The sequence below is a fragment of the Sciurus carolinensis genome, chromosome 16 (genome assembly GCF_902686445.1).
Source record: "Sciurus carolinensis chromosome 16, mSciCar1.2, whole genome shotgun sequence".
Lineage (NCBI taxonomy): Eukaryota > Metazoa > Chordata > Mammalia > Rodentia > Sciuridae > Sciurus > Sciurus carolinensis.
The window spans coordinates 44,852,591-44,867,732 of record NC_062228.1 but is presented as its reverse complement, the minus strand read 5'-3'; the positions used below and the strand labels follow the sequence as shown (position 1 = coordinate 44,867,732).

Below are 15,142 nucleotides of genomic sequence, written 5' to 3'. Positions count from 1 at the left end.
CTGAGACCGGTTTTGAGCTCTAGATCCTCCTGCCTCAGCCTCCCAAGCTGTGGGTATTATAGCATAAGCCACTGTGCCCGCCTTCCATTTCTTCTTTTTAAACTTCCATGTATTTAGGGATTTTGTGGACCTGGTTCTACTCATGAAGGCTTCTCAAATTTGAAGAAATTAAATTTTTCTCTAAGTGTGACCCTGGTTGCATAATCAGTTTGTCCATTTGTTCTGACTAAAGGAAGAACAGATTCTTTTCAAACAGAATCTTTTCAAAACAACATTGCCATTAGTCAAAGAAATACCATCAAAGAAATTCAGTAAAACAATATATTTGAGTTGAAGGGGAGGTCACTGAAAACATTATTTCAGCATATTTTGCTAAATTGCTGATTATAGAGTGAAGAAAAATCCTCCTAATAAGCCCATCAGAAAATGGGACAATAAAAGCAATACCAAATAATTTCAAATAAATACAATTTGATTTCCTTATTACTTTTTGGTCTTATGTAATTATTTTTACTTTACTGGCTCTTGAATCAATAGTCTATTTTCATTTTATTTCCAGATTTAAGAGTCCTGGAAATCTGACTGTTCTGATAACTGTATATAAGCAGGGTCATCTTGGAAGTCTGTGTATTCAAGTGACTTCCTGAAGTTTTAGACAGTTTAAAATTCCAAGCACAGCCATCTGCATGAGTCTCTGATACTTGTCATTATGGAAGACTAAAATCTGACTTTTATAGAACCTTTAAGCAAATTTGATAGGAAATCAGAATAACTTGTTTTTATTAGATTAAAAGGATGTGGTTACTTTATACCAATAAAATATTCAAATTGGTCACTATGATGACCATTATCACAATTCTGTATTAATATATAATACATAATTTTAATTTTTTACCAACAATAAGAATGTGTTATGGATATTGAACAAAATGAGGTATCATTAAGTTCTTTTATAAAAAAAAATGTTTTTTTTGTAGTTGTAGATTGACAGAATGCCTTTATTTTTTTATTTTTATCTGGTGCTAAGGATCAAACATGCTAGGCAAGCGCTCTGCCACTGAGCTACCACCCCAGCCCAAGGCCTTTTTGTAGAGAATAGTTTCTAAAATATTTATACTGCTAATATTTTTTCTATTCATAATTAATCTAGGGAAGGTTGATCTTTTTTGATTTGACAGCTCTTCCCACATTCTTATAATATTAAATATCTGCAGAGAATACACTGAACAAGCTTGTTTTTTTTTGTTTTGTTTTGTTTTTTTTGTGTGTGTGCTGGGGATTGAACCCAGGGCCTTGTGCATGCAAGGCAAGCACTCTACCAACTGAACTATATCCCTAGCCCACAAACTTGTGTTTTGCATCACCCATTTTTAAAAATATTTTTTAGTTGTCAATGGATATTTATTTATTTATTTACACGCAGTGTTGAGAATCGAACCCAGTGCCTTGCACATGCTCGGCAAGCACTCTACAACTGAGCCACAACCCTGGCCCAGCATCACCCATTTTACAAGAACAAATCTTGGTGATTGTCTCATGGCTACCTATAAAGTTCCAAAGATGGTTTTATTTGTAAAACCAGCATATCGTGGAAAAAAATTTTTTTGACCTTAGCAAGACAAGTTGTAAGAAATTTGGTAATTAAACTCTAATAACAATGAATAACCCCAACCCCCGCAAAAAAATGCAGAACTGGGAGTACTTTCTAGGTATTTTAATTTTAAGTTTTAGTTAACAGTTGCTCTAAGGATTATGATATCCAGTCAGTCCTCCATATCCATGGGTTCTGTATTTGTGAATTCAACGAAGTGAGGGGAATAGAAAATATCTGAAAAAGAAATTGCATTGGCAGGAGCATGATGTACAGACATATTTTTCTTGTCATTATTCCCTAAACAATACAGTGTAATAACTATTTACATGGCATGTATATTACATTAGGTACACAAATAATATAGAGATGATTTTAAAGTACATGGGAGGATGTGTACAGGTGGCATGCAAATACACCTTATATAAAATGGTGCAGCTACTTGAGCACCCAAGAATCTTGGTGTGTGTGGTGGGGGCTAAAACTAATAACCCACAGGTATCAAGGGATACCTATACTTAACACTACTATTAGTCTACTAATATCAACATTTATTACTTCAAGCAACAAGTAGAGATTGTAACACTATTTAGGTCTCTAACATCTCCCAATTTTTAAAACTCAAAAGAGTTGTCCATTAGATTTATTCCCTTTTATTATCATTTTTTGAAAAGAGCTTCCATTTGTTCTTTGAAAGCAAGTCTGCTAGTGACACATTCTTATAATTCTTTTTTTTCATGCTTAAAGGACTTTTTTTTAAAAGGACATTTTCTTGACATGGAATTCTAAGTCAATAGTTCTTAATAGTTCTTTTGTTTCTCAACTTCCTTCTGTCCTTCATGATATCTGGTGAGAAATCTACCATGCTTTTCATTGTTCCCCTATAGGAAATATGTTATTATTTTCTAGCTGCTTTCAAGATTTTGTCTTTAGTTTTCAGCAATTTGATTATAGTGTCCCTGAGCAATTAATGCTCTTGAAATGTGGAAAAACAGGAAATCCTGGCAAAGAGATGATATTTTAAAAGAAACAAGTGGAAGTTTGAGAACAGAAAAATAATGAGAAGAAAAAACACAAATGAAAAATTCAACAGCTGTGCTCAATAGAAAAATGGGTTTATAGAGGAAAGAACTGAGCAAAACCTGAAGACACATCAATAGAAATTAATTCATATGAACAACAGCAACAAAAATATTTAAAAATATAAATAGAATTTCACAGAACTGTGAGTGGAAAAGGGTGTGTTAGTCAGCTTTTCATCAAAATGACACATACCTGATAAAAATAACTTGGAAATAATTTTGGCTCATGGTTTCAGAGGTTTCTGTCCATGGTTGGCTGGCTCCATTGCTTTTAGACCTAAGGTGAGGCAAAACATTATGGTGGAAGGTCATGGCAGAGGAAAGCTACTTAGTTCATGGCAGCTGGGAAGCAGAAAGAAAGGGGCCAGGGACAAGATATAGTCCCCAAGGAAATGCCCCCAGCCATCTACTTCCTCTAATCATACTCGATCTGCCTACAGTTTCTGTCACCTCCCAGTAGGATATTGAAATTATTCATCAAGTGGATTAATGCATGGATGAGGTTACAATCATCATGATTCAATCGTTTCCTAAAGGTCCACCTCTGAACATTGCTGCCATGGCTACCAAGCCTTCACCACGTGAGTCGTCAGGGAATATTTCATACCCAGCTATAATAGAGGGTAAGATCTGAAATTAATGTCATCAAAAAGGGTATATGACTGAAAAATAAATGAAAAACAATGTCTAAAAGCTTTCCAGTTCGGTGAAAGACCTATAGATTAAAGCAGCTAAATAAAACCCCAAATTTTTAAAACTAAATTCTGTCTGCCAGTATTTTTAACTATCTGGAGAAACATCTGGATGAATATCTGGAGTATGTCCTATGTAAAAACAGAAAAATCAGAACACAGACAATTTATTTGGGTAATCTTGCAAATCTATAAACAAATGGATGAAAGTGAAAAACTCAAAGATGAAAATTATGATAAACATGATCTGGTAATAAACACATGAGAAGACACTGAAGTCACTAGTAAATTAGGAAGACTGAATCATACCAGAAATAGGGTTCTACATAAAGAGAGAGTCTACCAAATAGGAGAAAATCTTTGCCACTTGCACCTCAGATACAGCATTAATCTCCAGGATATATAAAGAATTCAAAAAGCTTAACACACACACACACACACACACACACACACACACACACACAAAACCCCAGTCAATAAATGGGCAAAGGAACTGAACAGCAATTTCACAGGAGAAATATGAACAGTCAACAAATATATGAAAAATTGTTCAACATCTCTAGCAAAGAAATGCAAATTAAAACTACATTATCTCACTCCAATCAGAATGACGTTTATCAAAAATACAAAAAATAGTAAATGTTGGGGAGGATGTGGAGAAAAAGATACACTCATATATTGCTGGTGGGACTGCAAACTGGTACAACAACTCCAGAAAACAGTATGGAGCTTCATCAGAAAACTTGGAAAGGAGCCACAATTTGATTCAGTTATCCCACTCCTTGGTATATACCCAAAGGACTTAAAATCAGCATACCACAGTGACACAACCACATCGGTGCTTATAGCAGCTCAAATTGCAATAGCTAAGCTATGGAACCAACCTAAGTGCCCTTATACAAAAGAATGGATATAGAAAATGTTTATGTGTATACACAATGGAATATTACTCAGCCACAAAGAAGAATGAAATCATGGCATTTGCCAGTAAGTGGATGGAACTGGAGACTTATCATGATAAGTGAAATAAGGCAATCCCCAAAAAAACCAAAGGCCAGGGGCTAGGGTTGTGGCTCAGTGGTAGAGTGCTTGCCTAGCATGTGTGAGGCACTGGGTTCGATTCTCAGCACCACACATAATTAAACAAAGGTCCACTGACAACTAAAAAAAATGTAAACAAAGGCCAATATTCTTTCTGATATTTGGAGGCTAACACACAATAATGAGGGGTGTAGGGAAGAATAGAAGTTCATTGTGAAGGGAAGGGAGGGGGGTGGGAATACGAAAGTAGAATGAATCAAGACATAACTTTCCCATGTTCATATTTGAATATATGACCAGCATAATTCCACATCATGTTCAATCACAAGAATGGGATCCTAATTAGAAGTTATACTCTATGTATGTACAATATGTCAAAATACATTCTACTGTCATGTATATCTAAAAAGAACAAATTTTTAAAAAGATACATCCCCCTCCAAAAGAAATAGGGTTCTAGAACTAATGTATTCCCTCAGTTGACTAGAACAGAGGTATAAACTTGAAAACAATTTGGCATTATCTAATAAAGTTTAACGTCTCTGTTCCCTATGACTGAGCCGTCCACTCTACTTGTGTTGATATTGCCTTCTTCCGGTTTCCTTGCAAATGAGGCCTAAAATCTTTAGAATCTTTAAAGTGTCATTGTGTATGCTAATAAGTCAGCTGATGGCTTGCCCCCGCTAGGAGCTCACTCAGGATGGGGGGCTATTCACCTGAAAGACATTAGAGGGTTGGGACTTTGAGTCTTAGTTGTGGGGTTATGTGTGCAGGTTAAGTTGATTACCAGTGGTCACTGATTGAATCAATCCTGCCTCTGTAAGTCAGCCTCCATAAAAACTCACAAATGACAAGACTTGGAGTGCTTCCAGATTGCTAAACACATGGAGGCTCCTGAAGGGCATTGTGCCTGTAGAGGACATGGAAGACCTGAGTTCCTTCCCTCATTCTTAGCCCTATGCATCTCATCTATGTAACATTCTTTATACTAAACCAATAAACAATAAATGCTCCTGAGTTTTCTAAGTAACTCCAGAAAATTAATCAGATTGGAAGAGGGGATTGTGGTAACCCTGATTTATAGCCTGTCAAAAGCATGGGGGGGTAATTTTAGTACTCAGCCCTCAGATTGTGGGATGTGATGCAATCTAGGTAGGACTTATTAGAGGATACTCCCTGTTAACAAAAAATTGCTTCTTTGGAGTGTGGGAAAACCACCAAATATCTGATATCAGAAGTGATCTGTATTATGGAACTATAGTAAGAAAAACTGTTTTGAGTTGGTTTTCTCTCTATATATTCATACGTTAAGGATGGCAATGAGGTGAGAATGCACAGGTAATTTTTAGAAATTGAGCCTGCTTCATTTGTATATGTGGTATACAAACGTGGTATACTTCATTTGTATATGTGGCAAAAGACAGTTTTACTTAGTGAAAATCAAACCATCCATGACAACATAACACCCCAGATATACATGAAGGGATTGATGGAGATTGACACAAAGGAATTGATGGAAAATACTGTATTAAGGCAGTTTGTTATACTACAATTTTGTATAGCACCTGGAACTGTCAGAAGAGATGTCTCCAGAGAAGGGTTTGAGGAGTTCCCAGAGAGGGGGAGCTCAACTCAGGACCAACAGAGTTCTTGGCATAGGAAACAGAAAAGAATTTCAGCATGAGCCAAAGGTATAGACAGAGGTTTATTTAGGAAGGTAGACACACATTCAAGGGAGAATGCAGGCTATCTCAAGGGTGAGCAGCCCTGTCTGGGGTCGGTAGTCCAATATTCTTTATAGAAGGACTATCAGGGGCCGAACTGGAGGTGGATTCAGGGTGGAGCTGCACAATTTCATACCAGTTTTCCCTGCACTTGTGTGCTTCCTTCATTTTACAAGGGCATGGGCAAGGGCATGTTGCTGAAGATTTTCAACTGTTTTCAGCATCTCAGTGGCAAGTGGGTATTTCCCTTAAGATTTAGTATTTCTTTTTCTATCCTAAATCCCTATCTCATTACCATATATTGTTAATGAAACACAACAAACTGAATATATGTAATGCCACCAAATATATATTTTATTGCAATGGAAAATAAACAATTTATATTCACCTGTGTCCAGACTTAATGCTACTTATATACACATACCTTAGAGAAAATTCTGCTCCCATAAAAAGGAAGATATTTTATCTTTTAAAATAGTGAAAAAAATTCTAACTAAACATTGAAGAATAGAAACGTAGCTATATAAATGATTGGTCAAAAGAATTCCCGGACTGGGGAGATAGCTCAGCTGGTAGAGTGCTTGCCCCACAAGCACAAGGCCCTGAGTTCGATCCCCAGTACCGCAAAAACAAACAAACAAAAGAATTCCCATTCCACTTATTATACCAAGAGGTTATTTTCTAAGCATGAATTTGATTATATGAAAGAAGAATTGAATTGTTAGACATCACTTTATATTACTCAAAATTACATGAATAGCATGAAATTGCTTTTGCTGAATTAAGTGTTCATGAAAAAAAGCAATTTTTATATTCACAGAATTTTGCTCTATAGTATGAATATCCTAATATTCAGGAGAGAAATGAAAGTCATTAATATGTTAATTAAATATTTTAAAAATTCTCTGATAGAGGAATATTGTTAGAGACCTTAATACATTTCTTACATTTCTATTTCTCAAGATATAAATTCTCTAGTCATCATGTGACTAAAATCTTATTGTTATCCAATTTTAATATATTTCATAGTGTTTTTCATCAACAAACCTTTTTTTTTAAATATGTATTTTTAGTTGTTGATGGACCTTTATTTTATTTATTTATATGTGGTGCTGAGGATTGAACCCAGTGCCTCACACATTCTAGGCAAGCACTCTACCACTGAGTCACAACCCCAGCCCATCAAGAAACCTTTTTGATATACTCAAAAGTATTCTCCTCAAGTATAGGTCTTTCCATATTCCATAATTTTATAGACTTACCACCAATATGAATTCTCTAAAGATTCTCCTATACCACTTAATATTCATGTGATTTTACAACAGTGAATTCTTCAATGATCCTTTTTCCCTCGCCCCACTTTTTTTTTGCAAATGGGGATTGAACCAACGGATGCTTTACCACTGAGCTGCAACCCCAGCCTTTTCTATTTTTTATTTTGAGACAGGGTCTCACTAAGTTGCCAAAGCTGGCCTTGAACTTGTAATTCAACTGCTTCAGCCTCTGAGATTACAGGCTTGTGCCACTGCACCAGGTTTAATCTTTAAAGTCTTTACAAAATCTAAAGGTTCTGCATATCATTTACATTACTAATTTTTAGTCAACTGGATTACACTTTGAATGTTTTAGAAAGCAATCATCTTGCTAATGCTCTTGTGAAAATCAAATGCCTGACACTTAGCTTAGAGGGTGATGCTCTTCCAGCTAATGTGCATATCCTTTTAGTCTATTATTTAAATTGAAAATTTGTATACCATAAAATGTACTCTCTTAAGGTATACAAGTCAGTAGTTCTTGGTATATTCACAAAGTTGTGCAACCATCACCACCATCTAATACTCTGGTACACTTTAACATCAAAAAAAGAAACTACAGACAACGGCAGTTCCTTCTTCTCCCCAGCCCCTGGTTGGTTATTTATTTATTTATTTAGTATTGGGAATTGAACCCAGTTTGTAAGGACAGACTGGTAATTGTCTGACTCTACTCTTATCTTTATTGGTACACATTCCTTAGTAAGGCAGTTTGTTAAATGCAAATTTCCCCAGAAATAAACATCCCAATTCTTTTAATTTTTTTAAATTTTAAGACAGGGTCTCACTAAATTGCTGAAGCTGGCCTCAAACTTGAAATCCTCCTGCCTCGTCCTTCTGAGTGGTTGGGATGACCGGCATGTGGTCATTTCTTTAAAATATAATTATACATGTTGACCTTTTGTGACTGGCTTCTCTCACTTAAGATAATATTTTCAGAGTTAATCCATGTTGTACCATGTACACATTTACTTTGGGTGGGTAGTTGGGATTTAACCCAGGGGTGCTTTACCACTGAGCCACATCCCTGACCTTTTTAGTTTTTAATTTTGAGACAGCATCTCACCAAGTTACTGAAGCTGGCCTCAAACTTACCATCCTTCTTCCTCAAGCTTCGCAAATCAATGGGATTACAGGGCTGCACCACCATACCTGGCTCCATGTTGTAGCATGAATCATCACTTCCTTTTCTTCATATGACTGAATACTGTTCCAGTGGATGGATAGGGTCGACTCACCAGCTGGGCATTTAGCTGTACACTTTCTTTCTTTTTTCTTTTTTTTTTTCCCCAGTGCTGCAGATTGAGCCCAGGGCCTTGTGCATCCTAGGCTCTTGATGTACACATTTTTGAGGGGTCCATTTGGACTCTAAAAATTATAAGCAGGCTAGGCCTTGTAGCTGTCAAATAAATAAAACCATGGCTTTTTGGCAATCTTGAATTCACATATCCAAATTGTTTATATATGATTCTAATTTGAAACTGAACATTGAGCTGTTTCAGCCTCAGCACACCAAGATTCTATGCAATAAATGGGACTCAGAATATAGAACTATTGAAGATTTAGAACACCAGTTTCTAGAATTTTAAAACTATGAAAACATCATGAATGCTAGCTGGACTGGCTAGATCACTTGCAGGTGCCCATAGGAAAGGGCTTGTTCTCTGGTTGAGACCTTCTGAAGCTGAGTTACTGGTAAGCTCTGTATTCTGATGCACAGATTGATTCATTCTCGACTTATGATTCATTCTGAGAGATTCAAGTTAGGGAGGTCATGTCACAGGGAATGTCACTCTCGACAGACTACACTCTTCTTGGGAGATATACTACTATTGTTGACGGTTACATTCAGTTTTCTAAATTAGATGAAGTTTGTAAGGACAGCCTGGCAAAAGTCTAGACTCTTCTTTTTTTAAGCAGTAGATGGACACAATACCTTTATTTTATTTATTTTTATGTGGTGCTGAGGATTGAACCTGGTGCCTCACACATACTAGGCAAGTGCTATGCCACTAAGCTACATACAACCATAGCCCTCTGACTCTGCATTTCTTTTTCTTTTTTTTTCTTTTCTTTTCTTTTTGTGGTACTGGGGATTGAACCCAGGGCCTTGTGCATGCTAGGCAAGCACTCTACCAACTGAGCTGTATCACCAGCCCTGCATTTCTTATCTATACTGTCACACATACTTTAGCAAGGCAGTTTGATTATTAAACACAAATTTCCCCAGAAAGAAACTGCTCTTTCCTGGGCTACTTATTGGATAAACAGGATAAAATGGGTGGAAAGCTATGTGAACTCACTTGAAAACAAAATCATAAGCTTCAGGATTTTGTCCCCACTGTTTCTTTAAAGTATCTTTCTGGTTATATTACATACAAATGTTTTAACATGAAAATACTTTTATCCCTCTTTTGTCCTTTGCAAACAAAAGGAATGAGAAAAATAATGAGGAAAAACAGTAAAGTTATAATGGGACATACTGATGTTGTAACACTAGAGAAAGAAGACAAAAACTGCACCTGGGGAAGCCTGGGGTTAGGGGGTGAGAACAGTTGTTTTCAGAACTGCACCTGGAAGTTTTCCTTTTCTCCCAGTGCTAAGAGAAAGTAGCTTGCTTTTCAAAGACACTATGAACTTTTAGAACTTCAGCTAGCTACTTAGCCTGGGGTAAAAGCAATAAGATGTTCAAGGTGGTCCCAGCTCTGGCACTTTCCATGCAATACTTCCAGATCTGTTCATAGTCCTGAGGTGGACGAAATGATATCATGGAGGAGCAAACCACCTGGAACTGATTGCTTTCAGGAAGTTCCTCTGAAATCAAAAAAGAAACTGAGTTATTTGGGTGGGAGACCCTGTGATGAGAGGGCCATACTAGGGGTCTTTTTAATCTTTTCATGTATAAATGGACCAAAGATGGCTCCTGTTTATTAGCCAAAACTGGCCCCCAAGTTGTGTACTTCTACACAAAAGGGCTAGGACCTTTAGCTCAGAGCCCACCAAAGGCAAACATAAATTCTTACACATCTGATTAATATATTTTTTATCATATCCATATAAACATTTTTCCACTTTTTTTTGATGCATTAGTTATACATCATATAAACATACTTTTGGTCATTTAGATCCTATCTACTTTGCAAACCCCATGAAGAACCCAACACATGTTAACAACAGTTCAGACAAGCCCTGTAACTATAAACAAACAAAACACCCAAACACCGATGCCCTTCAGAATTCTCTGAGACTCCTCACTTACTGCTACAACATCACTAGATGCATAATATCCTTGTTTCGCCTATTCCCCTTGGGCAGTGGTCTCATGCTCCCATGTCTTCCCCTTTCATGCATCTGTGAAGTGCCACCTAATAAAGCTGGTTGTATGTCTTTTGTGGCCCTGTTTTCTCCTAATTGACTTCTAAAAGACTTGAACTACTATATCTATAAGGCCTGACTACTGCATGTCATGCTTAGGAACTAATAATTGTAAGTTCTTTGTTTCTAGGGGTGCTATAATCCCTTTGGAAAGTTGTCTTTAGCAGAATTACTTTCACCTCCCTCCCTAATCCTTTTCTGTCCCTTCCATTTCCCTTTGTGTCCTGCTCCCTAATCCTGCAAAGTTTACATCACCTCCCTTTTGCTGTAATTCTAAGTTGTAAAGAGAAGCCCAATATATGTGGTTAAGATGTTAACTGCTAAATAATCTTTCTTCAGATTTATGTCTGTTATCCTTGGTGACACCCCTCTTTAGTCTTCAGTTCTCTGCATCAACTACAGGAACTAGCCCCAGGAAGTTCAGGTTCGTTGTGATTTTGATTCTTGGGCAAGAGAAATAAGGGAGACATGCCTAGGATGACAAAGACCTGACCCAGGGCACTGCCTTCCTGCCCTGCGTCCTCCCTTTTCTCCCTAAAGAAGTTCTTTGTACCCAGTTACTTTTGAAAAGGAAGTCCTCCAGGTCATGTCTTTTCTTCTATTATCTCACACTGGGAACCGTTTTTTCCTCCTCAAAAATGTCTTTATCGAACATCTGGACTCCAAATCTGAAAGAATAGAAGAAATAAAACACAGTATTTTATTTCCCCTGTACCAGAAAAGTGTTATTGAAGACATATAAGAAACTGAAAATAATGAATACTAGCAATCAAAAATTAACAAAACAATATGAAATGTGAACACAGGCAACACAATAGAGAATGAGATGATATATAAGATGTGGAGGTTATGGGAAGGCAAAAAGTTAAGTCCATGCTTCTGAAATTCAGGTGTTGACTAGAATGTTGAAAGTACTGAGGTAACACCACCAACGCATATTAACTAAATCAGCATCTAGAGAATAGGTCGCAGACATCAATATTTATTTATCGATTGACTGCAGTGCTGGGATCAAACGCAGGGTCTTGTGCATGCTAAGCAAACGTTCTACCCTGAACTACATCCCTGACCTCTAGGCATCTGTATTTTTAATATCTCTGCTACATAACACTTGTTTGAAGGTCAAGTAGCCTCTACTTAAATTTTTTTAAACGATTTCAATTTTTCTTTAGAATAAAATGCAAACAAATTCTCATGGATAACAAGATGTATTTTATTTCATTATATCCTGTACCCTAAAATCTGGTTCAAGTTTCCAGACCATGCATTCATTTCTCATCTCCTAGAGCTACCCAACTCTTTCATCTCACAGATGGGCTCAGTGTAGGACTGGCTCTTTTTTATCCTTCAGATTCAAAAAGGATCTAATAACTGACCAAGCCAAAGAAGTTCATGTCCATATCTTTCCATTCCAGCACCTATTTCCTTGCTTCCATCACACAATGATTTCTCTTTATGTTATTATTCAATAATTATTATTTAAATTAATGCATTTATTTCTTTATTCCTAAAGCTTCATAAGGGCGGAAACAATGGTTGATTCATATATCACTAAACAAAAAGCTCCTAGAACAATGCAGTTCATTACAGAACAAGTTTATCACCAAACAGATTTCAATAAGAATAAAGGTAAACATTAAGAAGATAAGAAATTAATACTGAAAGAGACAGATGAATATCAAAGTAAACATTTAGCCATAAGAATTAAGCAACAGTTATCCTCTGTCTGCCATCATTCTCACATTTTACTACAGTAATTGAGTATATTTTTTCCTATAATATTTCCATTTAGATGAGAATAAATACACATCCAAAATTGGCATAACTAAGGTCAAACATTGGCCACTTCCCATGATTTTCTGTGGCTGTTATGCTAAAACTAATGCATTTTACTGACTAGCTCTGTGCCTTAAATAATATATTGGTTACCAAAGAACAGTTTGCACTGATACCAAATTAAACTTTCAAAAATTTACTTGTTACAGTACAACACAAAATATTTTTATTGTAATCTTCAGAAAAATCTTAAGAATTGACTTTAAAAGTGCTCAGATCAGCCAGTCGCAGTGGCACTTGCCTATAATCCCAGTGACTCCGGAGGCTGAGGCAGGAGGATTGCAAGTTCAAGCCCAGCCTCTGAAACTTAGTGAGACCCTGTCTCAAAATGAAAAATAAAAGGGGCTGAGGCTGTAGATCAATGGTTAAGCGACCGAGGATTCAATCTCAGTACCCGCCCCCCCCCCCAAAAAAAGTACTCAGGTCAAATAGTACTATCTCAACAACACAACGTAGTTACTTTTCCTTAAAAAGTATGTAGCAAAGCTGCAAATCAAAAGAAAACTATAAACATTTGTAAACTACAAAAGAAAACGTAAACATGTTGGGTTTGGCTGGAAGTAGACTTCTTTTTGTGATGATTCAATATCTTCTAGTACATATTTCAGATAGTTGCCATAAACATAAACAAGGTGAATCCATTTCCTCATATTTCAAAAGGAAAACTGATTTAGTAAAATGAATGAAGTATTAGCCTTTGTGTGCCAGCTAGCAACCTGAAATTTTTGTAGAAGTGATTTTTTTTTTTTTTTTTTTTTTTGCGGTGCTGCGGTGCTGGGGATCGAACCCAGGGCCTTGTACATGCAAGGCAAGCACTCTACCGACTGAGTTATCTCCTCAACCCTAGAAGTGATTATTAAGACTTCTTTGTAGCTAATGTAGTGCCACTATGACTGGCTGACTTGAGCACATTTAAAGTTAAATTTAAAAGCAGTTTAAAATTAGCTTTGCTTTTCTTTCTCACTTAAAAAATATCTAGTGCACATTGTTTCTTTGACTATCTGGGTCATTTTTTAAAAGGTTAGCTTTCATTACAATTGGAAACATGATAAAAATTCTGAGCCATCACTTTTTTATCTCAAGGAATACAATAGTAGTTACTCCAGAACCACTGACACACAGCATCAATTTCCCTAGATCTTTAAAGTCTTTGCATAGTTCAAAAGCGATTGGTCTTTGTGTCCCCATGAAATTTTAACATCACAGATATACTGTATGTCTCTTCATGTTCTATACGAATATATGTGCTTTATTCATAAAGAATAATTTTCATGAGGGGCTGGGGTTGTGGGTCAGTGGTAGAGTGCTCACCTAGCATGTGTGAGGCCCTGGGTTCAATCCTCAGCACCACACACACACACACAAAGCAAAGGTACTGGCGCTGGGGATGGGCTCAGTGATTGAGCACTTGCATAGCATGCATGAGGCACTGGGTTCGATGCTCAGCACCACATAAAAATAAACAAATAAATTGGAGGTACTGTGTCCATCTACAACTAAAAAAATAAATAAAAATAAATAAAGGTATTATGTCCACCTACAACTAAAAACCAAAATATTAAAAAAAAAAGAATAATTTTCTTGAATCCCCAAGAATCAATTTTGGCCCTTCTATGAACCACTAAGAATATATGGATTAGGTAAAATATTCTTAAACAGTACACTAAAAATACAACCCATCAAAGAAATAAGTTCATAAATTGAACTTTTTTTTATATCTTTATTTTATTTATTTATTTTTATGTGGTGCTGAGGATTGAACCCTGGCCTCCTCATGCGGTAGGCAAGCACTCCACCACTGAGCCACAACCTCAGCCTCATAAATTGAACTTTATCAATTTTAAATTCTTCTCTTAGAAGCCAATATGAAGAAGGCAGGCGCAATGGCACATGTCTATTATCCCAGTAACTCAGGAAGCTGAGGCAAGAGGATTTCAAGTTCGAGATCAAACTCAGCAACATAGCGAGGCACTAAGCAACTTAGTGAGACTGTGTCTCAAAATAAAAACTAAAATGGCCTGGGAATGTGCCCCAGTGGTAAAGCACCCCTGGGTTCAATTCCCAGGACCAAATAAAAAAAATTAAAAAGACAATGTGAAGAGAATAAAAAGAAAAGCTATAGACCTAGACAGAATAGTTACAAATCATACATCTGACAAAGAAATTAAATCTATAATGTATAAAGAACTCTTAAACCTTAACAGTAAAAAACCAACAATATAACTTTAAAATGGGTAAAATTAGTTGTATACTTCAAAAGTGGAGTGCTCCCTAGCAATGTGCAAGGCTGCAGGTTCCACAGCAGATGGGTGGGAATGGGTAAAATTCTTCAATAGACACTTCACCAAAGATGATAAAAGGATGGCAAATTATCAGATGTTTAGCATCATTAGCAAATAGAGAAGTTCAAATTAAAACTAGGGTGGCTAAAATGAAAAATACTGAGAATACCAAGGACTAGTTAGTTTGGAAAGGAACTGAAACTTAT

General features: G+C 36.4%; 1 long non-coding RNA gene across 2 annotated transcripts in view; it reads right to left on the bottom strand.

The window, feature by feature from the left end:
- Window positions 1-9,470: 9,470 nt before the first annotated feature.
- The window catches only part of LOC124966445 (uncharacterized), an 18,601-nt gene continuing 12,929 nt past the window's right edge, over window positions 9,471-15,142 (bottom strand). The window contains exons 2-3 of one of the 2 annotated variants that reach the window (XR_007105350.1): window positions 11,372-11,486; window positions 9,471-10,257 (exon numbers count right to left, since the gene is read on the bottom strand). This is a non-coding gene — a long non-coding RNA (uncharacterized LOC124966445). The remainder of the gene's footprint in view (window positions 10,258-11,371; window positions 11,487-15,142) is intronic. The other variant, XR_007105349.1, reaches the window with a different exon arrangement.